The sequence below is a fragment of the Bufo gargarizans genome, chromosome 3, assembly GCF_014858855.1.
Source record: "Bufo gargarizans isolate SCDJY-AF-19 chromosome 3, ASM1485885v1, whole genome shotgun sequence".
In the NCBI taxonomy this organism is placed as follows: Eukaryota; Metazoa; Chordata; class Amphibia; order Anura; family Bufonidae; genus Bufo; species Bufo gargarizans.
This window is the reverse complement of record NC_058082.1, coordinates 153,904,334-153,930,953: the sequence shown is the minus strand read 5'-3', so window position 1 is coordinate 153,930,953 and position 26,620 is coordinate 153,904,334. Positions and strand designations below refer to the sequence as shown.

General features: G+C 44.3%; 1 protein-coding gene across 7 annotated transcripts in view; it reads left to right on the top strand.

Moving 5' to 3' along the window:
- Positions 1 to 1,119: 1,119 nt before the first annotated feature.
- KLF12 (Kruppel like factor 12) overlaps positions 1,120 to 26,620 on the top strand; it is a 253,007-nt gene continuing 227,506 nt past the window's right edge. For 3 of the 7 annotated variants that reach the window (XM_044284575.1, XM_044284574.1, XM_044284572.1), the window contains exon 1: positions 1,120 to 1,219. The gene's annotated coding sequence lies outside the window, so the exon portion shown is untranslated. Of the gene's footprint in view, positions 1,220 to 1,262; positions 1,392 to 1,449; positions 1,496 to 26,620 lie in introns of those variants that run through there. The other 4 variants (XM_044284569.1, XM_044284570.1, XM_044284573.1 and 1 more) reach the window with 4 other exon arrangements.

The following is a 26,620-nucleotide window of genomic DNA, read 5'->3' as shown; positions in this document are numbered from 1 at the left end:
TGAATCCCGACAAGCCCTACTAAATGTCCATAGGGGTCTGTCGAGTGCCATTTGGATCTAGACCAGCGTCTTGGCTGCCATTATGTATAATATGAACATGAGGTCTAATGCCGTCACTTGCACACCATGTAACTTTTTGTCATAAAGCTGGTGACAATAGCCATTTTCATAAAAAGTTGGAAACTATCTTTGGGCTCATGCACGCGGCTGTAGGTGTTTTTGTGGTCCGCCAAACACGGATACCAGCCGAGAGCCTTCTGCCCTTTTGTTATTCCTTCACAAATGTCCTATCTTTGTCCAAAAACGGACAAGAAAATGATTTTTTTGCGTAGCCACGGAACAGACGCGATGTGGTCAGCACACAGAGTGCTGTCCGCATATTTTGCGTGAATGGGCTGCAAAAAATACAGATCAGATGCGGACCAAAACTACGGCCGCGTGCATGATCCCTTATCTAGAAAAGCCTGAAGGGACATTGATCTATTCGGACTAGCCGCTCGTTCTTATATCAACGCCATAATAAACCAGCGTCGGCCAGGTCCCCTTCCAAAACTGTCATGGTGGTCTGTGACACACACACATATGGCGCACATTTTATTGAAGTAATTACACCATTTTGTACCTCCACTAATTGCATATGCCCAGATATTGATTCTTATAGTACAGGTAACGCTGTACACTGCTAGATTTACTTCGTGCCATTTTATCACCTCATTACATGCACTTTTCCTGTATCAAAATACGCTTTTAAGAGAAATAGTGAGGTAAAAACTGCACTGTGTATTGTATGGGGGCAGGAGAGCCCTGCCATCTCCAGGCGGGTCCATGCACACGGGCATTCTGTGGGTGTAGCCTCCTACTCCTCAGGGTGGGAGCAGGGAGGGGTTCACTAGGAAAAAAAAGGGGATTTCGAACAGACGCAGCAGCGACGCCTCGCCTGAGGTAAAATTCGCGTATACATGTAGTCCCGCTGGTAGGAGAAGGCTCCTACGGCTCCCTACCAGGAGGTACCCGGATATAACGCGTTCTAGAGGCGTCTGGTAGGCAGAACACCCTTAGCCTGGCGGGCGCAGCGCCGTCGGCTGTCCGCACCCCCCCAGGCTGGGGCTCCCCGTGAAACTCGATGCACGCTGCTAATGCTCCCAGTATATTGTCCTCTCTTGTTTATGAAGCCTCCACCCACCGGCCCACCCTAGATTTAGCAGATCACGTGATCCCGGTAAGTCATTTGCAAGTACAACAGTTCTCTGTGTGCCCCCATTCATTTCCTGAGAACTGCATTGAGCAGCTGAGGGAGTCTCTGTATGTGTATGTGTGAGAACAGGCTCAGGCAGGGGATTCTCTGTAAGGGACACGAAAGCCCATTCTACTGCTCTGCAGCTTCTACTCAGGTCTGTGACTCTTCCATTTCTTATCAGTCCGTGCATTTCCATCTGTGGCCAGGCCAGTCATACAGTGTGTCTTCTCCATGCCTGTGTCATCACTGCAGGGCTCGGTGAGGCGAGGGTTAATGCTGCCATGATGCTGCTGCTGCTATTCATAGTCTCAACTTGCAGATCTGCTCCTTCGCATCCTGTCATCTGTGGTGTAGGTCATCCAGGAGGGTTTGGGACTTTCTTGTTGTGTTTTGGAAGTGCTGATGACCTGCTTGTCATGAGCACCCCTCCCCCCCTCCCATACTCATCATTGTCTGCATGGTAATGATGTAGAACTGTCACTTGCCTCATAAAAGTAGTCAGAGGGCTGGCCTATGGAGCAGCCTTCAGTGACAGCTTCTAAGTTGGCATGTTGATTTAGCAGGGTCTTCTAGGGGAGCCAGCACTATACAAAGGCCTGTAATGAGACCACTGAGGGGTGACCCGGTGACATTAGTTGGTGGTGGCGCTGGTCAGGGGTGCATCTTGAGCTGTCATCTTCCTTTGTCTGCGCCTGGTTTTGGGGATACATAAATTGTGTGTATTTGGTATTTATTTATATGTACGGTATTTATTTATGTCCAGTTTGTAGCAATTTTATGACTAGATCACCAGGCAGATGTATGCGGATGGTACTTTATCCTAATATACCGATACAGGCTGTTCATCCCAGCGGCTGGAGGCTAGCCCATAGCAATGACCACAGCTTTATCTGCAGGACTCCCTCACCCTGGTGGCGACATCCCAAATATGATTTCTAATATTGATCCAACGTGCGGGAAGTTGTTGGGTTTGCGTTTGCCATGTAAATACTGACGTAATGGCAAAGTTTAGAAGGGGGGGGGGGGGGGGGCGATCAAAGGCAAGAGAGGTGTAAAAGCCCTGGACATTTTGGGGAGTGACTGAGCCCCCCACCATACAAAGAGCCATCAGCAGGCACTGGGCAGTCTCCTTGTAGAGGCTGATCACCTTAGTGTTAGCTGCTTACAGTCAGCTGCTAAAAGCTGGGTTCAGTTGGAAGCATTAACACAGGCAGAAAGCTGTAATCTGGATAAAAGGACATTTAGCATGGCTGCTTGGCTGGAGGTCTTTAAGGGCAGCCTGCGTCTTGGATGGGTATTTAGTAGTCCTGACTAATGATCTGTTTAGCATTGGTTATAAGATTGCTTCCCCTCCATCATGTGCTCCTGTCATTTACAATACAGGCATGTGCAATGCTAGTCCCAGCACAGACATCTGTCAGTCAGGGGACGTCACCAGCCTAATCCATTGTGACTTCTGCATTCCGCTTTTTACTCCGGTCTATGTCGTCATGGATCTGTTACTATATCTGGATGCGGTGCGGAGCCATGTGACGCTGACACGTCCTATTGCATGTGCTGCAGAAATGTTAAAATCCAACCTTGTGCTGGAATTGCTCGGAATTTCGTAACAACGTGTGTTTGTTGACAGGATGCGGCCGCCTTTTATACCAGAGATCGTTGGGGAAACGTTTCTGCAATGTTAAGCAGTTGGTGTTTTCTGACTTTATAGAAAGGCGTTTTGCTTTACTACAGGAGTCCTATAATAATGAATCTACATACAAGCATGTTAATGGAGATGGTTGTTTATATTTAACCCTACGTATACGAAGCATGTCTCTCATAGCAGCTGCTACGGGGCCCATCTCCATGCAGAAATAAGGTGCAGTGATACAATGTATAGAAGGTGCCATGGAAAAGGTAGTACAACCCATTCTTTACTCTGGAATCTCAAGGTTCCGTCTTCTGTTTGCCTTATCCCTCCTGTGCAGCATTTTTCTTGTGCTGTGACATCATACGTGCATTATACTTGCATGTGACATCACTGTTTGTATAATTCCAGCGTTGTAACATCACAGATTATGCCTGTACTGTGACATCACTATGTGCATTATCCCTGTACTGTGACATTACTACTTGCATTATGCCTGTCCTGTGACAAAGGCCCCATTGAGTGGGCTGAAACGTTGCCTGGGAATAAACGGGTCATCGCCTCTTATCACATTTGGAGTGCTGCCTAGTCTTTGGATATACTATATTGGAGGAAAGATTGCCTATCTTTTCAGAGGACTTGCACCCTAACCATGTTTTTTTTCACTGTGCTGCTGCTCCTTTTTTTGTTTTTGTACTGTGACATCACTATGTGCATTATCCCCGTACTGTGACATCACTATGTGCATTATCCCCGTGCTGTGACTTCGCTGTGTGCATTATCCCCGTGCTGTGACTTCGCTGTGTGCATTATCCCCGTGCTGTGACATCGCTGTGTGCATTATTCCCGTGCTGTGACATCGCTGTGTGCATTATCCCCGTGCTGTGACATCGCTGTGTGCATTATCCCCGTGCTGTGACATCGCTGTGTGCATTATCCCCGTGCTGTGACATCGCTGTGTGCATTATTCCCGTGCTGTGACATCGCTGTGTGCATTATTCCTGTGCTGTGACATCGCTGTGTGCATTATTCCCGTGCTGTGACATCGCTGTTTTGTATAATTCCAGCATTGCAACATCACAGATTATGCCTGTACTGTGATATCACTATGTGCATTATCCTGTACTATGACTTCAATGTATGCATTATTCCTGTACCGTGAATGTGTGCATTATCCCTCTGCTGTGACATCACTATGGGCATTATCCCTCTGCTGTGACATCACTATGTGCATTATCCCTCTGCTGTGACATCACTATGTGTATTATCCTGTACTATGACTTCAATGTATGCATTATTCCTGTACCGTGAATGTGTGCATTATCCCTCTGCTGTGACATCACTATGGGCATTATCCCTCTGCTGTGACATCACTATGGGCATTATCCCTCTGCTGTGACATCACTATGGGCATTATCCCTCTGCTGTGACATCACTATGTGCATTATCCCTGTGCTGTGACATCACTATGTGCATTATCCCTGTGCTGTGACATCACTATGTGCATTATCCCTGTACCGTGAATGTGTGTATTAGGCCACGTTCACATCTCCAGCAGGCTGTAACGGCAGAGAGCAGCCTCCTGGATTTCTCCGGATCCAGCATTGCTGGATTCTGTAGTTCACCACCGGATTCCTATTGACTGTAATGAGGTCCAACAATGAACCGTCTGCATTCTGGCATAAATTATGTGTTTTGTCCGGACAAAAAAATAGCATGCAACGTTTTTTTTTCCAGCTGACAGCTAGCATTTGTGCAGGATCAGACAGCCGGATTAGCTTGCCGCAGATGAGAATGCGGCCCTAAGGCTGTATTATACCAACAGATTATCTGACCAATTTCTGTCCAATCAGACCAATAGTTGGTGTGTACTGTGTATGTAACAAAAGATCTGTGTGTGTAATAGGCCATCTGACCAATGATTGGTCAGCCCTCAGCCTTATGTATTAGGGTACTTTTACACTAGCGTTTTTGTTTTCCGGTGTTGAGTTCCGTCCTAGGGGCTGCAGTTTTCTCTCCGGCCAAAAATCCTGAACACTTGCCGGAATGCTGGATCCGGCATTAATTTCAATTGAAATGCATTAATGCCGGATCCAGACCCAAGTTTTCCAGCAAAATGGATCCGGTTTTGCGGTCTGCGCATGCGTATCCTTTAAAAATGAGAAGAAAATGAATACCGGATCCTTTTTTCTGGATGACAACCGGAAAGATGGATCCGGTATTGCAATGCATTTATGAGACGATCTGCATCCGGATCCGTCTAACAAATGCATCCGTTTGCGTACAGATTGCCGGAGATGGAACTGCCTGCCAGAATCCTCTGCCGCAGGTGTGAAAGTACCCTTAGGCCTCTTTCACACGGGCGTCCCGGATTTGTTCCGGATGCGTTGCGTGTGCATTGCGGGAATACCGTGCAAGTAGGCACGCAATTGCTGTCAGTTTTGACTGCGATTGCGTTCCGATGTTCATTTTTATTTTGCGCGAGTGCAATGTGTTTTTCATGCGCATGAAAAAAAAAACTGAATGTCGTACCCAGACACGAACCCAGACTTCTTCACTGAAGTTTGGGTTTAGGTTAGGTGTTCTATTAATTTTATTATTTTCCCTTATAACATGGATAGAAGGGAAAATAATAGCATTCTTAATACAGAATTAGTGATGAGCGAACTTCTGTTTTAAGTTCGGCGTCTAAAGTTCGGCTTCCGGTTAGCGGAGAATCCCGATATGGTTCCCGATATGGATTCCGACTTCCGTTGTGGTCCGTGGTAGCGGAATCAATAATGGCCGATTATTGATTCCGCTACCACGGACCACAACGGAAGTCGGAATCCATATCGGGATTCACCGCTAATCCAAACGCCGAACTTAAAACAGAAGTTCGCTCATCTCTATACAGAATGCTTACTAAAATGTGGATTAAGGGGTTAAAAAATTAACTCGCCTCATCCAATTGATCGCGCTGGACCTGCAAAAGGACCTTTGATGTAATCGCGCTCACCACGTGGTGAACGCGGTGACGTCAGCGCAGGTCCTGCTAAATGTAGTTTGAGAGTTTCCAAAGCACCAAAAAACAAATTTGAAAGATATGCAAATGAGCCTTGGCAAGCGCCATGGGGCAGCCCGTTTGCTGCAAGTTCCCAGGCCCCCCAGGCCTTAGTTGCGCCTAACTCGGCCCCTGTGTATCCTCCGGCCTGCCCTGTATACTGGTGACCTAATTCTTTTTCTGCAGCCAAAATCCGGCGTCTGCGCGCACCACCTCCGGGTCTTGAGGTTACTTAGGGGGCACCTGCGCGCTGCATATCACAATGCCTCTGCCCACAATGGGCAGTGTACTGTTAGTTGTTACTTGTTATGCCCCTTTTTTTAATGTAGAATTTTTTTATGGGCAGTAAATTATATTTGGAAGCAAATGTATATGAAATGAAAAGCTATTTTAATCAAAATATTGGGAAAGAGAAATGTTGGTTAGATTTTGATACGTTCACTATTAAGCATCTATGTAAACTGTTAGCCATGGGAATGCCCTGCGCTAGTCCTTTAGGGTATGGCTACACGATGACCTTTGTCTGTGACATACTACAACGCGACAGTCACACAAAAATCTAACTTGGATGGATTTTTGTGCGCTGACGCGTTGCAGTGCGACACCATTGACTATCATTACAAAAAATGTTGCGAGGCCTAAATGTTGTGGTGTAGGCAAGCCCTTATCCACAGGTTCTTTTATGATGACCCTAGTGCTAAGTTCTGCTGTTGCAATTCGTTCAGATCAGTATTATCAGTAGCGGTGAACCAGCCTGAGAGCAACATGTGGCTTGTGGTGGGGTACATGGCTCTAAGGCTACATGCACACGACTGTATGTGTTTTGCGGTTTTCAAAAAAAAAAACGGATGACATCCGTATGCCATCCCCTTTTTTAATTTAATTTTTTTTTTATTTTTATTTTTTGAGAATATATTGTAACAATGCCTAAGGCCTCTTGCACATGACTGTATGGCTTTTTCAGTATTTTGCGGTCCCGAAAAAACGGATCTGCAAAAAATACGAATGATGTCTGTGTGCATTCCGTTTTTTGCGGAACGGAACAGCTGGCCCCTGATAGAACAGTACTATCCTCGTCCGTTATGCGGACAATAATAGGACATGTTCTATCTTTAAACGGAAAGCATACAGCGTACATTCCATTATTTTTTTTTATAATTTTTTTTGGCGGAACCATTGACCTGAATAGCTCTGTATACGGAACGCAAAAAAAGTTTGTGTGCAAGAGGCCTAAGACCGGTTTTTGTTTTCCGTTTATGTGTCATTTTTTGCATTCCGTATTCAGAACCATTCATTTCAATGGTTCTGCAAAAAAAAAAAGAATGTACTCCGTATGCATTCAGTTTCCGTATTTCCGTTTTTCTGTTCCTTTGAAAGAGAGACCATGTCCTATTATTGCCTGCAAATCACGTTCCGTGGCTCCATTCAAGTCAATGGGTCCACAAAAAAAAGGAACACATACGGAATATACTCCGTATGTCTTCCGTATCCGTTCCATTTTTGCGGAACCATCTATTGAAAATGTTATGCCCAGCCCCATTTTTCCTATGTAATAACTGTATACTGTATATGCCATCCGAAAAAAACGGAACAACGGATAAGTGAAAAATGGACCGAAAAACACTGAAAAAGCCATACGGTTGTGTGCAGGAGGCCTAAAATGGACAATAATAGGACTATTTTTTTTACGGGGATACAGAAGGGACATACCGATTCGGACAGCACACAGTGAAATGAATGGGTTTGCATCCTATCCGCAAAAAAAACCGGAATGGACAAAGAAACAAACAACGTTCGTGTGCATGTAGTCCTAGGCTGGGTTCACATGACTGATTAGCTGCGGATTTCCCCTTGCGGATTTTCTTGAGGCAAATCTACAGCGTTGTACAGTACCAGCAAAATGGATGAGAATATCCAAATTCTGATCCACATGCTGCGTAAAAAAAACAAAAAACAAATAGAAAAGCTGCGATAATGTGGATTTGAAACCTACAGCATGTCAATTTATACAGTGGATTTCTCATGTGGGTTTCACCCTTTCCAGTTCAGAGAATAAAACTGCAGCTTTTCATAATCCACAGTATATGTATGCGCCCTTTGGTACGTTTTTTTTTTTTTCTGCTGCTGAAAATCTGCAGCTAATCAGTCACGTATAAACCCAGCCTTAAGGGATGCAGGAAACTGAGATATGTGGTGCTGTTTGCAAGGAGCTCTCATCAGATATGCACTTCAGCAGTCTTTGTGACATCTGTCTTTATACCTGTTTTGGGCAGTTTCATGCATTTGAACACAATTCCGACAGGAGGAGGAGTAGGAAAGTGGGACGGGGGAGGAGGAGGAGGAGGAGGAGGAAAGTGGGATGGGGAGAGGTTGGGGAGAATATTACTCTGCTCTTAAATGGATTGTTTTTGCCTTCTCTTCACTCTACCTGCTCACCATCAATGTTACAGCAGTGAGCAGGTGTAATTACAACTATACCATCCTCATTCACTTCAATGGGATATCTCCTTCCTATTCACTTGAACAGGAAGGAGATATCCCATTGAAGTAAATGGGAAGGTACACCTGTTCAGCGCTGCTGTTGTGACGGCAAGCAGGTAAACGGTGAAGAGAAGGCAGCGCTCGTACGAGCGCTGTGGTCTCTTTAAATAGCTGATCGGCAGATGTGCCTCGAGTCGGACCTCCACTGATCTGATATTGATGATCTATCCTGAGGATCAATATAAAGAGGACAACCACTTTTAAGTCCAGTTTTGCACAAATGTACACAGTCCCAAACCTAAAGGTGGATATAGATGGACTGACTGAGTGGCCAATTATCGGGAAGGAATGCGGCTGCTCGTTCAGTGAAGGTGACCACTGCATTTACATGCAGCAATTCCCCCTTCACTGTATGAGGCTGGGGGATTGCTATAGTGATCCCTCGTCCTCATACAGAACCATGGCTTCTGAGCAGCAGATCGCTGTTTAGACCGCACAATCTGCTGGCCAGAAACTATGACCGGTGGTGCCAGCATGACTGACAGAATCACCCGATGAACGAGTGTTTCGCTCATTCATCAGGTGATCAGTGGCACATTTAGACAACCAGATGATTGGGAACGACTGCTCGCAGGAACGATCATTCCCGATTATTAGCACCTCTTAATCCACCTTAAAGCATCATATAAGTGCTGCGTTTTAGGGTCTGTATGAAAGCATCCTAATCTCACACCGTTCTACTGGTAAAATGTAATATATTGGTAATGCTGTGGAAGGTACTGACAATATCCATCATTAACGAAAATCAATAAGCATTGAAGTGATGTGACACACGTACCACTAAATAATGTTACATTACTGTGAGCAGACATTGGATCAGATTTGTGGTTTTCCCATGAGGGGATGAAATAATGACATGTTGGAACTTGCATTGGTTTAACTAATCTGTCTATGTACAGTATGTAACGTTTCCGACTGCATTTCTCCAAAGTCCTCGAAGCCTTGTGTGTGATCGCTCCACTCAGTGTTTCCCAAATTATAACAGTAGTATGCTGCAGTTCATATACAGGACAGGCCATGTAAATCCTGGGCACACTGCTCATCTGCCAAAGGACTAGGTGAAGATGACTTAGTAACCCTAGCAGAATATTCATTTGCATGGGAAATTCCCCCCCTCCCCTTTCCCCCAACCTCCCCCTGAATGATGAAGCAGTAAAACTACAACTCCCACCCTTCCCTGCTGTAGGCTGATAGCTGTAGGCAGACTGGGCATGCTGGGAGTTGTAGTTTGGCAACACCTGGAAAGCCGCAGGTTGGCCAGCCCTGTCTTAGAGATACATATCCAATGTCTGACCTTTCTGGCAAAAGATATCACAGGGCATTGGCCCTACCCCATACACACATAACTAAATCTGTCTGTCCATCCAACTTTTTTTTTTTATTGTTATTATGGCATATGGACATCATAAACAGGAGAGGGGATCCCCCTCTAGGTGCAAGAATGGAGAGCTGCTCTGTAAACGGCCGTATCAGATCACTGCTTTTATCTTTCTGGAGCAAATATCTGAATAAAAGACATGATCTGATGAGTTGCTCTGGAAAACATTGACAATTGAGAACATTTTTATGAATGAGGCTCGGTATGTGTTTTTATCTCTATATACATACAGGGTATCTGTTCTTACAGAAGTTACGTTTTTCTATTTCTGCATAGATTTTCATGTAGAAGTACCAGCTAACCAGAGGCAGATATGATGAAGTTTATTGCCGTTTGAAAATGTTTCTTTAAAACGTAAAAATAAATGAATGGTGTGTGAACGCATTGTCGACACATGGAAGTCCTTTGTGTCCCAAGTATCATGATCTATAAATGGGGATTACACTGCTCACTTTCCTTGGGTTTGGGCAGTTACTATTCTCTTTGCACCTAGCTAGTCCTGTTCTATAGCTAAGAGAACAATATAGTGAATGACTAGAGTACAGTTATTGCTGAATGTTCATTATTGTTCATGTTTGTATATTTTCTTTTTTCTCCTTTGAAGCCCCCATTTTCAATCAGATCTGTCATACCTGACATTTGACATCCCTTTGATTTCCTCCTAATATTGCTGCACTGTATGGTCTCTGTGTTGTGGATAATATTGCACCAATTGCCAGTTGTTCCTTTTTATTCTGTGTACAAACAGCCTAGAAAATTGACTATCGGTTGGACACACTGAAAACACTTTTCATTGAATGACATTCATTTGTCATGGCTAGAAAATGTGCTATTTTTGCTGTGAGGGGGAACGGGCGACTAAATTCTGTATGTAAGTAACATTATCAACTTTTAAGGAATTCAGAGTTAAAGGGGTTGTCCGGGTTCAGAGCTGAACCTGGACATACCCATAATTTCACCCAGGCAGCCCCCCTGATATTAGAATCAGAGCAGTTCATGCTCCGATGCGCTCCCTTGCCAAGCCAGTGTGTTATTTACCATAACACACTGCCGGGTGGAGGCTTTAGTGCTGTGTTCGATGATGTCACCAGCTCTGACGGGCGGGCTTTAGTTCTGCCCTAGCCGTTTTACAGTACCGGGCGCACTGCTGGGCGGAAGCCCCCGCCTGGCAGCCCTAAGGAGAGCATCGGTTCATCACCGGAATGCTAGAAAATGCCTTTGCCCTGCGCGATTCAGTGCAAGGCAAAGGAGGGCATCGGAGCATGAACTGCTCCGATTCTCAAGTCAGGGGGGCTGCCTGGGTTAAAATGGGGATCAGCTCTGAACCCGGACAATCCCTTTTAAGGGTACTCTATTCAGTATGAGTAGTTTCACATTTGCAGCACAGCATTTCGGCAGGCTGTTCCGGCTGAGAGTTCTCCAGATCCAGCACTGGATAATAAGGTTTGGTTTTGCACGCATTGGTTTTTGTTTGGCAAATTCCCAGCATTCTATGCCAGAACAACCTTCTATAAGTCTGTGCCGCAGGTTTGAAAGAAGCCTTAGCCAGAGCTGATAGCCTATCGTGGTCTGAAGGACCAGGCAGATTTATACATCCATATACAGAGCCTATTAATTCAGTGGGTATTGTGTAATATACTGGTGTGTTGACAAGCTTGGTGTCGCGGCCTTTGGTGTGCGCTGTGACACTTATGCCATGCTTGCTGTTGCCTGTGGCAACGTGTTGCTGTTTCAGAATGCGTGGTCAGTGTCATGGCCATTGTGGTGTGTGCCGTGACATGGTTGCCTTGCATGTTGTTGTCTGTGGCAACGTGTAGCTTTTCATTCTGGTGTGTGCACTTCCCCTTTCAGTTGTTTTCTCCTCTGTTACGTGGGGGAGGGGTTAACCACCTTGTTGGGCGTGGTCACTAGGTGCTTCATCTTACCTGTGGCTAGAGGCCAGGGGTCAGTGGTACTCCAGCCATGGTGTGTGTTGGAGTTATGCTCCTGGTCTTCATGTTCCATTTCCCAGAGTGAGGGCCTCCTAGTGGGACATCGAGGTCTCCAGCGATGTCTTCTCTCCTTTACATGTGTTGTATGTTTGGTGTCGGGTTATGATTTGGTGTGTTGTAATGTCTAGGCTGGTGTTCCTTGTCTGGTATGTTTGGTGATATCTTCCAGCATGGTTACTAGACTTCCTAGCCTGTATGCAGTGCCACCTGGGGCTGCCATGCACCTTGATGCATGGGGGTCCTGGCGGAGTCTGGTGTGCTGGATACCTGTGTGAGTTGCTGTTACGGTGTCCTGTTTGGTGTTAGGACTCCAGTACGTATTCACGGGTTCCAGTCGTGGTGGCAGCGGCGGGTGTGTCGCCTTGTTTTCTTACCTGCCGATTCTCTTGCTGGATATTGTCTTTTCCTTTCCCTGCTTCTAGGCCTTTTGAGACTCCTGTTCTTCCGTGTCCTGGAAGAACATGGCGCCTCTCCTCAGCTCCTTTGTGAAGGATTCTCAGGGCCTTAGGTATCCAGGGTATGAGCCGTCCTACCATCCAGGTCCGCTCAGACGGTGAGGAGTTAGGGCTAGGTATAGGGATGCATTAGGAGGTGACCTACTCCCTTATCCTTGTGTTCAGGCCTAGTTGCTTTCCTTATCCCCCAGTCATCGTACGGTGGGGGGTTTCCCCCACTCCCCACCGTGACACTTGGAGAATAGCTGAGGCCCCATGGGGAACTGGCGGAGGGAGAGGATGCAGATATAGAGTAGATTGACCTGAAAACTCAGGGCACCTTGACTGGTGTCGGGTTCTTACAACACCACTACTGGTGGTGCTGTAAATGTTCTTGCAGATAACAGCTGATTGTTACAGATCTACATGGGACACCCTGTGATTAACCTATCTTTCAGGAAACCTTTTAACAAGAGGAGATTATTTTAACCAGTTTACCTATTTATAGTCCAATTTTTATTGAGTTTTTTCTAAAGGGAAAACAATATAAAACAGTTATACAAATAGGAGCAAAACATGTTATTTTAAGAAAAAAATAGAATTTGTATAACGATTATTAAGTTTGAGAGGAAACCTGGCTACAAAGTGAAAATCTACTAATGTAAATACATTAAAGACTTATCACCATGAAATGCAAGGAAATCTGTAGGCAAGATGTTATACAGCAGAAGGAGCTGAGCAGATTGATACAGAGTTTTAACTTCTATTTCATTGTTCGTGTGGGTGGTCTTATCAGTTGTATACACACTTAAGCCTGTATTACCCAGGACAATTGACCAAGTGATTAGTCGGGAGGGAAGCCATTGCCTCCTGGCAATCTCCTGCTTGCTAGCTGAGAAGACCGCTGCTATTTGATTCAGTGATCTTTTCCGCAGGATAGGGAGGAGCGATCGCTTTGCCATCGCTCATCATCACGCTGTCTAGTGGTTAAAAATCACAATTGCCTGATGTACGAGCGGGCAATCGGGGACAGGTGTAATGCAGCCTTTACTCAGAGAATGCCATCAATCTCTGATAAGACTGACCCCCCCCCCCCCCCCCCCGACCGCCGCCGCCTCGTGAACAATGAGATCAGAGCAGAGATTTGAATGAATAAATTGCGTTTTCCTGAATCTTTTTCCACAAAACTTGGCAGAATCATTATAATGTACATATCACCAAACTGCCAGTGAGAAAAAGATGATTATAATTGAAGTACATGAGCCTTAGTATGGGGAGTCTGAAGGGTTGTGTTAAATTTGCATTAAAGGGTACTATTGCTCCTGAAACATGAACCCCTTAAAATACCAACTATTACCCCGTAGAAGTTCCTTACTCGTGGTACCTGTGACTGCATGGCTTCCCTCTGATTGCTCACTTTTCCTACCACACTCTATACAAATTAATTGAAGGGATTATCTGGGATTTTGATATTGATGTCATATCCTCAGGATAGATTATCAATATCAGATCAGTGGGGGTATGAGTTCCGGCACTCCCGCCAGTCGGCTGTTCAAAGAGGTCTTGGCACCCAGTGAAGCCTCTTACAAGGCCAGCGACGTCACCATATATCTGTCATGTGGCTAGACACAATTTAGTCCCATTCAAGTGAACCTGCTATCCAAAGAACAACACTGTGCTTTGTAAGCTGCGAATAGGCCTCAGCGTTCGCCGGAGCTCTGGTGAGCACAATGGCCTCTTCAAACAGCTGAGTCGGAGTAACTAGAAATGTACCGACTCTGACTTCAGCTTACAGAGAATATTATTGTATAATATTATTATTGTATAATGTGTATTTTATTAACTTTCATATAAATTTAGAACTGTTTAGAAATGTTAGAACATAAAATATATTTATGATTATCAATCTAAGGGCCTTATTTGTAAAACCACAGTAGTAAGCAGGCTGTTATAATGATGATAGATAAGCCCGTGTTCTCTCCTGTCCTCCTACTATAATCAGTGATAAACATGGTGTTTTATTGGTGATGGATAATTTAGCTCTCACCTCCCCCAAACAGTGATGAGCAGGGTGTTCTAGTGATAATCAGTTCTCACCTCTTATGTTCTCTCCTGTGAAAAGCAGAGTGCTCTAGTGGTGATGGGTAATCAGTTCTGACCTTTCCTGTGTTCTCACCTGCCGCTTAGGGTCCATTCACCACACGTCAGCACTTTGGGTCCGGATCCGTTCTGCAATTATGCGGAACAGGTGCAGACTCATTCACTTTTAATGGGGACGAAAAAGATGCGGACAGCACACAGTGTGCTGTCCGCATCTGCACTTCTGGTCCACGGCTCCACAAAAAAATAGAATATGTCCTATTCTTGTCTGCAGCTGCGGACAAGAATAGGCATTTCTATTGGGGTGCCGGTCCGGTGGTTTGCGGATCTGCGGACGTGTGACTGGACCATTATACTATAAACGGCAAGAAGCAGGGTGTTCTAGTGGTGACAGAAAATCACTGAGAAAAAGGCCTCTCATCTCCTGTGTTGTCTCCTTGTCCCTTATACTTGGTATCTGCTCCAAGGCCCTTAGTTACATTGCCTGAACAGCACATGTTCAGTAGTGAAGATCAGAGGAGGAAGTTCACTACTGGGCATGCCTGCAGTCATATCAGTTCCCTACTGGGCATGCCTGCTAGACAGAACAGGAAGACAGCACTAAAGGTGTTGCCCATGGCTTGTTTAATTCGTCCACGGCACGGGCATGATCATTTGCTCTGCTTCAGTGAATGACTGGCTTCAGTGGTCAGGTATCTCTTGTGGACATGTCACCTCTGAATCCAGTCATAGGCTGCAGCGGAACAGATGATCATACCAGTATAGAAGTAAACGACCGGAAGATACACACAGAAGTCAGTGTGCAGGACCGGAGCTGCGGATAGTAGGTAAGTATGAATCTTTCTATACCAGAGGCAAGCGGCACCTGTGAAAAGTTATTTATTCCCAGACAACCCTTCTATGGCTGCAATGAATATAGCAGCTACACTTTTTAAGTGTTTTCTTTTATTTCCATTTAGACTTTCACATGATTATCTGCATTTCCAGGACATACATATAGAGCTTTTCTAACTTTTTCTTAGAAAAAATTAATGATTTCATTAAATTAAGTCTATAACTGTTTGCCAGTCATTAAATGCAAAGTGCATTACACATTTTCTTACAGGAATGTAGAAAATTTTACGGATTTCAGAAATTGTATTCCAAGAAATATGATTTATGTTTTAAGTAGCCTGATTATTTGCATGATGGTGAGAGAGAGACCGATGTTATAATTTTATTATAGTAAATTTGCTATTACTAAAGTATTGGGCGTTTTATGAAAGAGTTGTAGTCAGAGCTTTGGTTTACCAACTTCACGGCCCTGGTGCCAGGTGTCTGACCCCTGCCGATCTAAAATTGATGACATCCTGGGGATAGGCCATCAATGTCAAAATTACAGATAGCCTCTTTAAATAAAAGGGGTTCTCCGAGAATTAAGAAAATGAAAATACCGTATTTTTCGCCGTATAAGACGCACCGGCGTATAAGACGCACCTAGGTTTTTGGGGAGGAAAATAAGAAAAAAAATATTTTTAACCAAAAGGTGTGCTGTGGGTTTGGAACTAGGTGGTCTGTGGATGGCACTATTACTGGGGATCTGTGGATGACGGACACTGTTATGGGGGGATCTGTGGATGACGGACACTGTTATGGGGGGATCTGTAGATGACGGACACTGTTATGGGGGGATCTGTGGATGACTGACACTGTTATGGGGGGATCTGTGGATGACGGACACTTATGGGGGGATCTGTGGATGACGGACACTGTTATGGGGGGAACTGTGGATGACGGACACTGTTATGGGGGGAACTGTGGATGACGGACACTGTTAGGGGGGAACTGTGGATGACAGACACTGTTATGGGGGGATCTGTGGCTTTCACTGTTACAGGGGGATCTGTGGCTGGCACTGTTACAGGGGGGGATCTGTGGATGGCACTGTTATACATGTGTCATCCACAGACCCTCCCAGCCCATAACTGTGCCATCCACAGATCCCCCGCCGCTCCTGTATACTAATATCATATGTCTTATTCAATTAATAGTTTTTAAATATGCCTCTTTATTCCTAAAAGTACCTTAAATCCGAAGCGCTTCAGTACAATGCCGGCAGGCCGGGCAGCCGGCGCGGCGCGTCACTCACTGACGTCACTTGCCTGCGCCGCCTGCTTCATTCATAAAGTAGGCGGCGCAGGCACGTGACATCAGGGAGTTACGCTGCCGCCCGCCCAGCCTGCATACTACTGAAGCGCTAAGGATTTAAGGTACTATTAAGCATAAAGGGGCATATTTAATAACCATTCATTGAATATGACATATTTTATTAGTACACCGGAGCGGCGGGGCGGGCCTTTAGTACAGTGACTGCACCGCCCCGCCGCTATTGCCGGCCCCAGCTCCTCCTCCCAGTCCCTCCCCGAGTCCTCGCTCTCTTTACATCGCTGCCAGCGATGTAAAACTGACTGCATTCGCCGTATAAGACGCAGGGGCATTTCTCCCCCATTTTGGGGGAAGAAAAAGTGCGTCTTATACGGCGAAAAATACGGTACTTAAATATTACTTTGTTCTAAATATATTCCAAAATACCTTTTTTTATTAGTTATAATGGCTCATTTTGTCTGGGGAGCAATCTTTAGAAGAAATAAAATGTTTGCTGTCCCATTAGTCAACACAAAACCTGTCCTTATCACACAGGAAACAAGTTACTTCACAACACTGAGCTAAAGAGCTGCCTCATCCTCTCTTGTGCTGGTCAAGGATTATGATTCTGAATACAGTTTAATGTGAACTTCAGCTGAATCTCTGTAGAAATGGAGTACATGAGGAGACATGAAGTACAGAGGAGGGACAGGACAGACTGTGGTAATGGAGACTACATACTAGTGCTGCTGCACATTAGCCACATCCCCACCTTCTCTCTGTACTTCATGTCTCCTCATGAACTCCATGACCAAAAGAACCAAACCAATAACCCCACAAAAAATTAGGAAAACACTCATAAAATATATGTATTTTTATTAATACATGAGATAATTCTACAATAACATAAGGCACATGGTATCATGTGCCTTATGTTATTGTATAATTATCTCATGTATTAATAAAACTACATATATTTTATATGAGTGTTTTCCTCATTTTTTGTGGTGTTATTGATTTGGTTCTTTTGGTCATAGTAAGTTACGCTAGACCCCAGTGTATTGTATGCACTTTGTTGGAGTTCTCTTATTGGTCGGTCTTCATGAACTCCATTCCTACAGAGATTTAGCTGAAGATCATATTAAACTGTGTACAGGATCATAATCCTTGACAAGCAGAGCAGAGAGGAGGATGAGGCAGCTCTTTATCTCAGTGTTGTGAAGTAACTTGTCTTCCTGTGTGATTAGGACAGGTTTTGTGTGGACTAATAGGATGGCGGACATTTTATTTATCCTAATAAGTGCTCCCTAGACAAAACAAGCTATTGTAACCAATGAAAGGTCTTTGGGAATATATTTATAGTAAAGTAATATTTAAGTATTTTCATTCTCTTAAAGGGAGTCTGTCACCTCCATATGGCCATATACAGTGCTTGCATGGCTCTGTAGCACACCTATACAGGATTGTAACGGTACCTTTGTTCTTTTCTTTAGACTTGCACCAGCAGGAAAAATGAAGTTTAATTCATATGCAAATGAGCACTCGCAAGTGCCCAGGGGCGGCGTTCATTGTGTAGGAGCCCAGGCTGCTCTGCCTTCTTTTCACTTTACTCCTCCCCAGTCTCTGCCTTTGCCCGCCCTCCAAGTCTCTTGCCTCATCGATAGGGCAAAGGCAGAGACTGGGGAGGAGTGAAAAGAAGGCAGAGCAGCCTGGGCACCTACACACTGAACGCCGCCCCTGGGCATTTGCGAGTGCTCATTTGCATATGAATTAAACTTAGTTTTTCCTGCTGGTGCAAGTCTAAAGAAAAGAACAAAGGTGCCATTACAATCCTGTATAGGTGTGCTACAGAGCCATGTAAGCACTGCATATGGCCATATGGAGGTGACAGACTCCCTTTAATTCCCAGAGAACCCATTTAATGTGTTACAGGTCATATTGGAGAATGATGAGGCTGACCACACACACACACACACACTACTAGATCGTTGAGTGTTTGGCCACCCACTGTCTTTCGTCCCCTCCATACACAAGCAATTTCTCTTAGCCCAGCATGCATTTTTGCTGAATGAGAAGAGGAAAGCAGCCGCTTATAGACAAATATGGCAGTGCCTTATCTTCTCGACAACAGAAGGACTGGCCCGTTGAAATCCTCTGACTCCAATGCATCTTTTCAAATATTGTTGATTATAATTCCCCTGCAGTTTTATGTCTACAGCTGTTGTGTAAGCCTCTGTGTTTCCATGGATACAGTGAAAATGAAAACATGAAGGTTGGGAAAGTTATAGACAGTAGGTTATTTTTAGTCTTAAAAAAGATGCTTCATTACTTATTTCGGATTAATTGGGGCAATAGAACAAAATGGTTGCACGTGAATAAATATCAAGCTAAAGTAAAGTCATTGTTTTGCAGGCTAGTACTTTACTTGTATCAGGCCATGTACTATTAGTTGAGGCCTTCAGGGTCAGTACTGTGTAGAGCTAAGCAGTATTTTACCAGGCGTTATCATAGCTTCCACATCTTAATGACTTAATGAATCATAATGCATCCTGGTATATATCTGTTCATCATCTTTTTACTATAACAAGCTGAGGGAAATCCTTGCAAAAGAGAGTAAAACTAGCACCTTCAAACTATATATAAAGAGAGTGCAGGTGCATACCACCATGGCTGCAATGCAAAAACAAACAAGGCCTACAAGTAGCACCATACTGCTTTATGCACAAAGACACATGCAAACATTGAAAACATGAATAAAGGTAAACTGCATTACTGCTATACTTACTATATGCAAATTAGAAACTCTTTGCGTATATTTTTGATCAAGAATATGGTGAGCCCATCTACCAGCGACAAGGTAGCTTCTATCAGACGTATACTATCAGTCTTGCCTCTCCTGGGCTTTTGGCCTACAAATTTCAGGGTGGTGTAGAATCTAGCTATAGGCGGGAGTCCATAGCCTAATAGGGGACGTTTCTTCTCCAAATATACAACGTAAAAAAGTTAGACCAGCACCTCCAAACTATTTATAAAGGAAATTCAGGTTAACGCTACCATGGCTGCAATGCAAAAGCAAACAAGAACTACAAGTAGCGGCACACCGCTAAGGGAAACCATTACAATACATTTATTTCCTATGTTTTGATCTCTCTATATGACTCTTTTCACGGATAGTAGAAATAATGAGTTGCAAGGATGTAAGTAGAGAAAGGAGAGAGAGGAGATCTCCTGTATTATATTACCAGTGCTATTCTTCCTAGGTTATACAGTTCACTTTCTTCTCTGTACCCGGCCGCTGGAAAGAGATCTATTTTTAGGCCAATTGACCTATGTACTCTGAAGTTTTAGCTTGTTCTTTGTCCTACTTGTTTTTAAATGCTTTGGGTTTATTTTTTACAAAATGTACAGTACAACAGGCTTCTTTCTTTTGTTATGATACCTTTATATTTCTTATACATGCCTTCAGATGACTTGTAACTATTTCTATAGTAGAATATAGTATTTTACACATGGTATCCAGAGTTACTGCATTATTAATAATTCTTCAACATAACCTGGACATGACTAATTGAAAGTCAGGGAAAGAACAAAACAACATATAAAATTCTACATCAACAAAAAAGAGAGTCCAGCTCTCCGCAGTATGATCGCGTTGTCTTGTGTAACAAGATCACGTTGTTAAGCGCTGGCTTGCGCTTTATTTTGCGTTCTAGCCTATTTCGGTCATGTGACACTGTCACGACCCTTGGTCATGGTCGTGACTCTTGTGGCCGCATGCAGTTGCCTGCGGTCTTGGTGTGGTTGCCGCTGGCAACATTGGGTATGTGGCAGCAGTGCAGCCTGAGCGGTGTTAGGCAGCTTGCTGCAGTAGGCATGCGGTTGCACCTGGCAACCTCTCCTATAGGTGTGCCTTTTATCAGTGTGCACAGGGTGTTATATGTGTTGTATGCACTTCCCCTTTAAGTTGATGTTTTCCCTTCCCTGGTGTTGGAAGGGTTAACTTCGTTCCTAGTGTGTGTGTGCACTGGGTGTGTCTGACTGTGGGTGTGGCTACTTGGCCCTATAAAGCCTCAGTGGAAGGCAGTAGTCAGAGAGGGTGCTTCAGCCATGCTTGCTGGAGACATCCTCCTGGTTATTTACCATCTGCCAGTGAGGGCCACCCTGGTGGTCATACTGTCACGGTTGAGGATGGGGAAAACCCCCAGCCGTGCGGTATCAGCAGATGGAGTCGCTGCAAGGCCAGGACAGAGAATTAGGGAGCTGGTCACCTCCTACACATCCCTAATTCTGACTCTGTCTCCTATCCGTATGAGCCAACCCTGAAGGTAGGAGGGCTCATACTCCGGAACCTGATATTCCTGCTCGCCCTCAGGGTGGCCCTGGACTAGGAGCAGGGTAAGACGCCCTGTTCCTCCTAGACGCGGAGGAACAGGAGTCTCACTGGCCAAGCTACATAGAAAGGGGAACATAAACAGACATATGGCATTGACAGGTAAGTGAGACTAGTACCACACTTACCTGCCACAGACACACAACCTGGAACCCACGTGCAAGTGCTGTTATCCACAACCAACACCAAGAACACAGCACACAACAGACATCACACGGGAACTCAGTAAACCATATGCTGCAATAACACGTAAACCGTAAACTAACACCAGACATAAAGTTTATGACCACCAGGGTGGCCCTCACTGGCATATGGTAAATAACCAGGAGGATGTCTCCAGCAAGCATTTCTGAAGCACCCTCTCTGACTACTGCCTTCCACTGAGGCTTTATAGGGCCAAGTAGCCACACCCACAGTCAGACACACCCAGTGCACACACACACTAGGAAGGAAGTTAACCCTTCCAACACCAGGGAAGGGAAAACATCAACTTAAAGGGGAAGTGCACACAACACATATAACACCCTGTGCACACTGATAAAAGGCACACATATAGGAGAGGTTGCCAGGTGCAACCGCATGCCTACTGCAGCAAGCTGCCTAACACCGCTCAGGCTGCACTGCTGCCACATACCTAATGTTGCCAGCGGCAACCACACCAAGACCGCAGGCAACTGCATGCGGCCACAAGAGTCACGACCATGACCAAGGTCGTGACACACTGGTTGTCACATGACTTGGATTACGAGCGCGCCTGTGTGCTCTTCAATATGCGTTCCACATAGCGTGGTCTCACGATATCTAGGCTATATGCTATTGCATCCTTTTTATCTAATTCCCTGACATGCACAATTCGCAATAGGAGATGCCAACGGCGCACAAATATTTCCTTGCTGGTTAGTAACAGATCCATCTCCCTCATTCATTAAAGGGAGTCTGTCAGCAGATTTACCCCTTTTTAACAGTTGCCATACCGCTGTAGCCGCAAAACAGATGATTAACACAGTACCTTTATATGCTTTGGTGGACTTTTAAATATGCCAAAAACGAACTTTGATGAAGGCTCGCAAGTGCCCAGGGCGGAGTCCACCGGGTTGGAGCCCAGGCAGCTCTGCCTCTTCGGCTCTTATCCCCGCCCAGCCTCCTCCTCTGCCCGCCTATCTGTTGTCTCTCCCCCTCAGCGAGATCCCGCGCCGATGCGATAACTTCCTTGGCCGGGGCATGCGCACTGCCATGCCCATTGCTGACACGGCATCGCGGTAGCTTATGCGCATGCCCCGACCAAGGAAGTCATCGCGTCGGCGCGGGATCTCGCTGAGGGGGAGAGACAACAGATAGGCGGGCAGAGGAGGAGGCTGGGCGGGGATAAGAGCCGAAGAGGCAGAGCTGCCTGGGCTCCAACCCGGTGGACTCCGCCCTGGGCACTTGCGAGCCTTCATCAAAGTTCGTTTTTGGCATATTTAAAAGTCCACCAAAGCATATAAAGGTACTGTGTTAATCATCTGTTTTGCGGCTACAGCGGTATGGCAACTGTTAAAAAGGGGTAAATCTGCTGACAGACTCCCTTTTAAGCTTGTTTTTAATTTTTCCACCTGGCACTTTACAGATGATTTTAATAATTTAATTATTATGTATTTTGTCTATATTTTTACACTTTACATCTGTTTTTTCATGTATATGAATTGGGCACAATTGTTTATATGAATTATGACTACAGTTTTCACTTTATAAACACAATCATGTATGGTATTTACACTTTTTTAATTTTGAATTGTTACCTAATTGAATAATCATGTGGGCATGTATTTATACCTGTAAAATAGATATCTATCTATAATCGCAGATCAGCCATAACATTGACAAGGCACCTGTTGAGGGGTAGAGTATTATTAGTGAGTAAGTGAACATTCCGTTCTTGAAGCTGATGCATTGGAAGCAGTTAGAACTGCTCCAAATGGTGTTGTGTGAAGTGATTAGTGGTTACCAAAAGGTGTCCAAGAAAGGACAACTTGTGACCTGGCCATGGGATCATGGAGTAAAGGCTTGTCTGGTCTGCCTACATAAGAGCTCCTGTATTGTTGGAAAAAAGTTAATGCTAGCTGTGATTGAAAGGTGCCAGATTACACAGGGCATCACAGCTTGCTGCATAGTTGTCCATGCTGACTGCTGGACAATAAATAAAGACTGCGACCTGGTCTGGTGAATCACTTTTCTTTTACATCATGTAATGTCTGTGCATGTGCATTACTTATCTGGTGAAAAGATTGCACCAGGATGCACTATGGGAAGAAATCGAACCGGTGGAGGCAATGTGATGCTCTGGTCATTGTTCTGCTGGGAAACCCTGGGCCCTGGCATTCATATGGATGCTACTTTGACATGTATCACCCACCTAAACATTGTTGCAATGTTTAATCCTTAATTGTAATGACAGTGACCTTTTTCAGCAGGGTGATGCACCCTGCCACACTACAAAAATTGTTCAGGAAAAGTTTGAGGAACATGTCAAAGAGTTCAAGATATTACCTTGGCCTTATAATTCGCCAGATCTCAATCTGATTGATCTGTGGAATTTGCTGGAAAAACAAGTCTGACCCGTAAAGCCCCTACCTAATATTATGGCTCTCTTGTTTAAAGGGGCTTCCAAATAATTAAAGGCTCTCAAAAGCTTTGAGTTGTTAAAAAATAAAATAAGAAAAGAGACTATACTCACCCATTTTACCCCCTGCCGCTTCAGTCTGCTTTGTTATGCTTTTATTTGGCTGCAGGGATGCCATTCCCGTCTACCCCAGGACCACAGCAGCCCATCACTCAACTCAGTGATCTCATACTATATACCACTACACAATGGATGTAGCCATGTAGTTCTAGTGCCTACTTCATGTGCAAGAGCTAATGCACATCAGTTGATCATAGAGGTGTGGGGTTTTGGACCCCCATCAGTCAGATATTGATAGCTTAGGTTATCAATATATAAGTATTAGAAAACCTCTGAAATAATAGGTTCATTCTCTAGAAGAAAATTCAACACTTCTCTTGTGGCGCTGTAGGGGTCTGAACTGTTGTGGCAAAATTGCAGCTGATTATTATGAAGGAACCATTTTAGCAAAAAAAAAAAAGATTGTGGACAACACCTTTTTAATTAAGATATACCATAAGTTATAACATATATCCTAACTTACTGATTGGGGGGGTCCCAAAGGGGTGGAGGCCCACTGATGAATAATTTCTGTTGTATCCTAGTTTTGTGCCATAATTTTACTTTCTTGTTTACACAGTGCTACTACTGAGCAAGCGCAGTGCAGAAACTCCACTTCAGTTCTGTATGCTTGAATGCAGCTTTATTGCAGTTGTCTGCACAATGCCTGGTAGTAGGTAACACTGTGCAGAAAAGTAGCCAACTTTGTCAGCTACCTGTAGTTTGTTAAAGGAAAAAAACTTTCAATAAGCTAGGGGCTTATGCACTTGCTCAAGTGACAATCTATTCTTGTCAGGCTTATGATTACTTCCCATGCAGACTGATCTAATACTCCATGTCCTCTGACCCTGATTTAGATTTCATGTTTGTATAAAATGACATGTTAGCTGCTGCAGTGATGTTGCACCAGCTCTGCATGGCCATCAGATGTTCTAGTTTTGTTAATTGGTGCCTAACCAAAATGATGTTGCTTCATTAAAAGTAGGATCTTACTGTTAAAGTGACTATTAAAATAGTGAACATTTATAAAAAAAATGTTTGGAGACACTTTGTTATAAGACCAATAGAGATTGTATCCTGCTGAATGAATCCTCTAATAAAATAAGGGATTGAAATGATATACTATATAGATTGCTCATAATTCAAATAACTAATATAGTTAAAAGCTATTGTTACTGCACCCCGAGTAGGTAAAGGGGTTAACGCCGACAAATCTGTTATTTTTCCCAAATATGAAGTCGGCTACCGAACACCACTAGGCGCCAAACGGGAATCATACGAATTCTCCCCCCAGTACGAGACGAGGCTCTGTATTGAGGGTCGAGCAGGAACTGTTTAATGTCCTTTTATGCAGGTCTTCCAACAAATGTACACAAACCTCCCATGCCTGTGATACAATTAACAAACACAATGGGCTAACTTAATCACTCACAGGCAGAAAACGCACACCTTTCATAAAATACAGAAACCCCCCCAAAACTCTGCATCTCTCCATAAACTACACTTCCCTGGATAGCTCTGATCTGGGCGAACAACCGGCAACCGCTGAACAAATATCGAAAAAACGAATCAGGTTTTATATAGTAATCCAAAGGCAGAGAGGCCTGCCACAGCTATAAACACCTTTTTTGAGGGCATTTTTTATCATTGCATTTTACTCATTTTGGTCAAAGTTTTTTTTAAATTGGCCTTAGTAAACCAGTGCACCTACAGGCTAGTCCTCCCTTTCTCACACTGAATCTTTCGGGGACCTGCTCTGTCTGCAGCCCTTGTCTCTGAACTCCTGACCATTTATAATGATTTAAGCCATATTCTTATCAGTTTGGTAAGAATTTAGCTGTAATGAGTGGTTATGAGCTGTCAGGGGTTCAGAGACCAGGGCTGCAGACTGAGCCGTCAGAGCAGCTCCCCGGCCGGTTCAGTGTGGGGCAGAGAGCAGGAATCTGTAGATGCACTGAAACTGAAATATATGTAGAGAAAGAACTGTTTAAAAATTGAAAATAAAAAACATGATTTTTTTGCTCAGAATGGATAACATACAATGACAAAAATGTTTAGAGCCTTTAAGGAGGTATTTCTTTTTTACACATGTACACAGGATATGCCTGTGTCCTATGCAAATAGATGATTGGTGCAGCTCCCACCAGAAAATCATTTTAGTCAAATGTAATGGGGAAGATTTGTCAAACTGGTGTAAAGGAAAACTTTGTTACCCATAGCAACCAATCAGCTTTCACCTTTCATTTTCCAATGGAGCTCTGAAAAATGAAAGGTGGAATCTGACTGGTTGCTATGGGCAACTAAACCAGTTTTGATAACTCTCCCCCAATATGTTTACACACCCAAGTTACCTATTAGTGTCCTCAGAAAGTCTTCATTGAGAACGACTGTGTATTTCTTTATCCCTTCATTTGAGAGTGATACTTTAAAATATAAGGTTAGAGTACCTTTAAATTGGGCTCTGTTCAGAGCATTAGTGAAAATGCCGTCCAGTTTTACGGTGTTCTGTTTTACGTTATCATATTTAATTGATATATTTACTTCACACAAGATAAATATTGTAATCATAGCTTCTTTTATGGATGTCGTGGAGCAGCTCCTCTAGGCTCTTCCTTCTAATGAAAACATCTGATATGTCCAGCAATTAGCACTGAACCCTCCTTTCTGGAAGTATTGGTCTTAATGTCCTCAGTGAATGAGTACGGTAATCCTAATCACACAAATTACCGCTGAGCAATGCGAACGGCACACATGTATAAGGATGAGTGGCCAGTTCACATGGGCTCATTTTCTGCCAACGGCACTTGTGGACCTACAGCTAGCCATGAAAGTGGCTGGAAGATGTTCTGCAGGAGCCCCTTCTTGTCAGTACCAGTTCAGTCTCGGGCCACTGATTCTGTGTCTGCAGAGCAGGAGGTGTTTGCCCATGGACAATTCGTATGTGAATGAGTCCTGCCCCTCAAATAACTAAGGTTTCTCCAAAGTGTCAAGTTATCCATTGGCTGGGGAATATAATTCGTTGAAATGTATACATGGGCTGACAAGATGATGCCA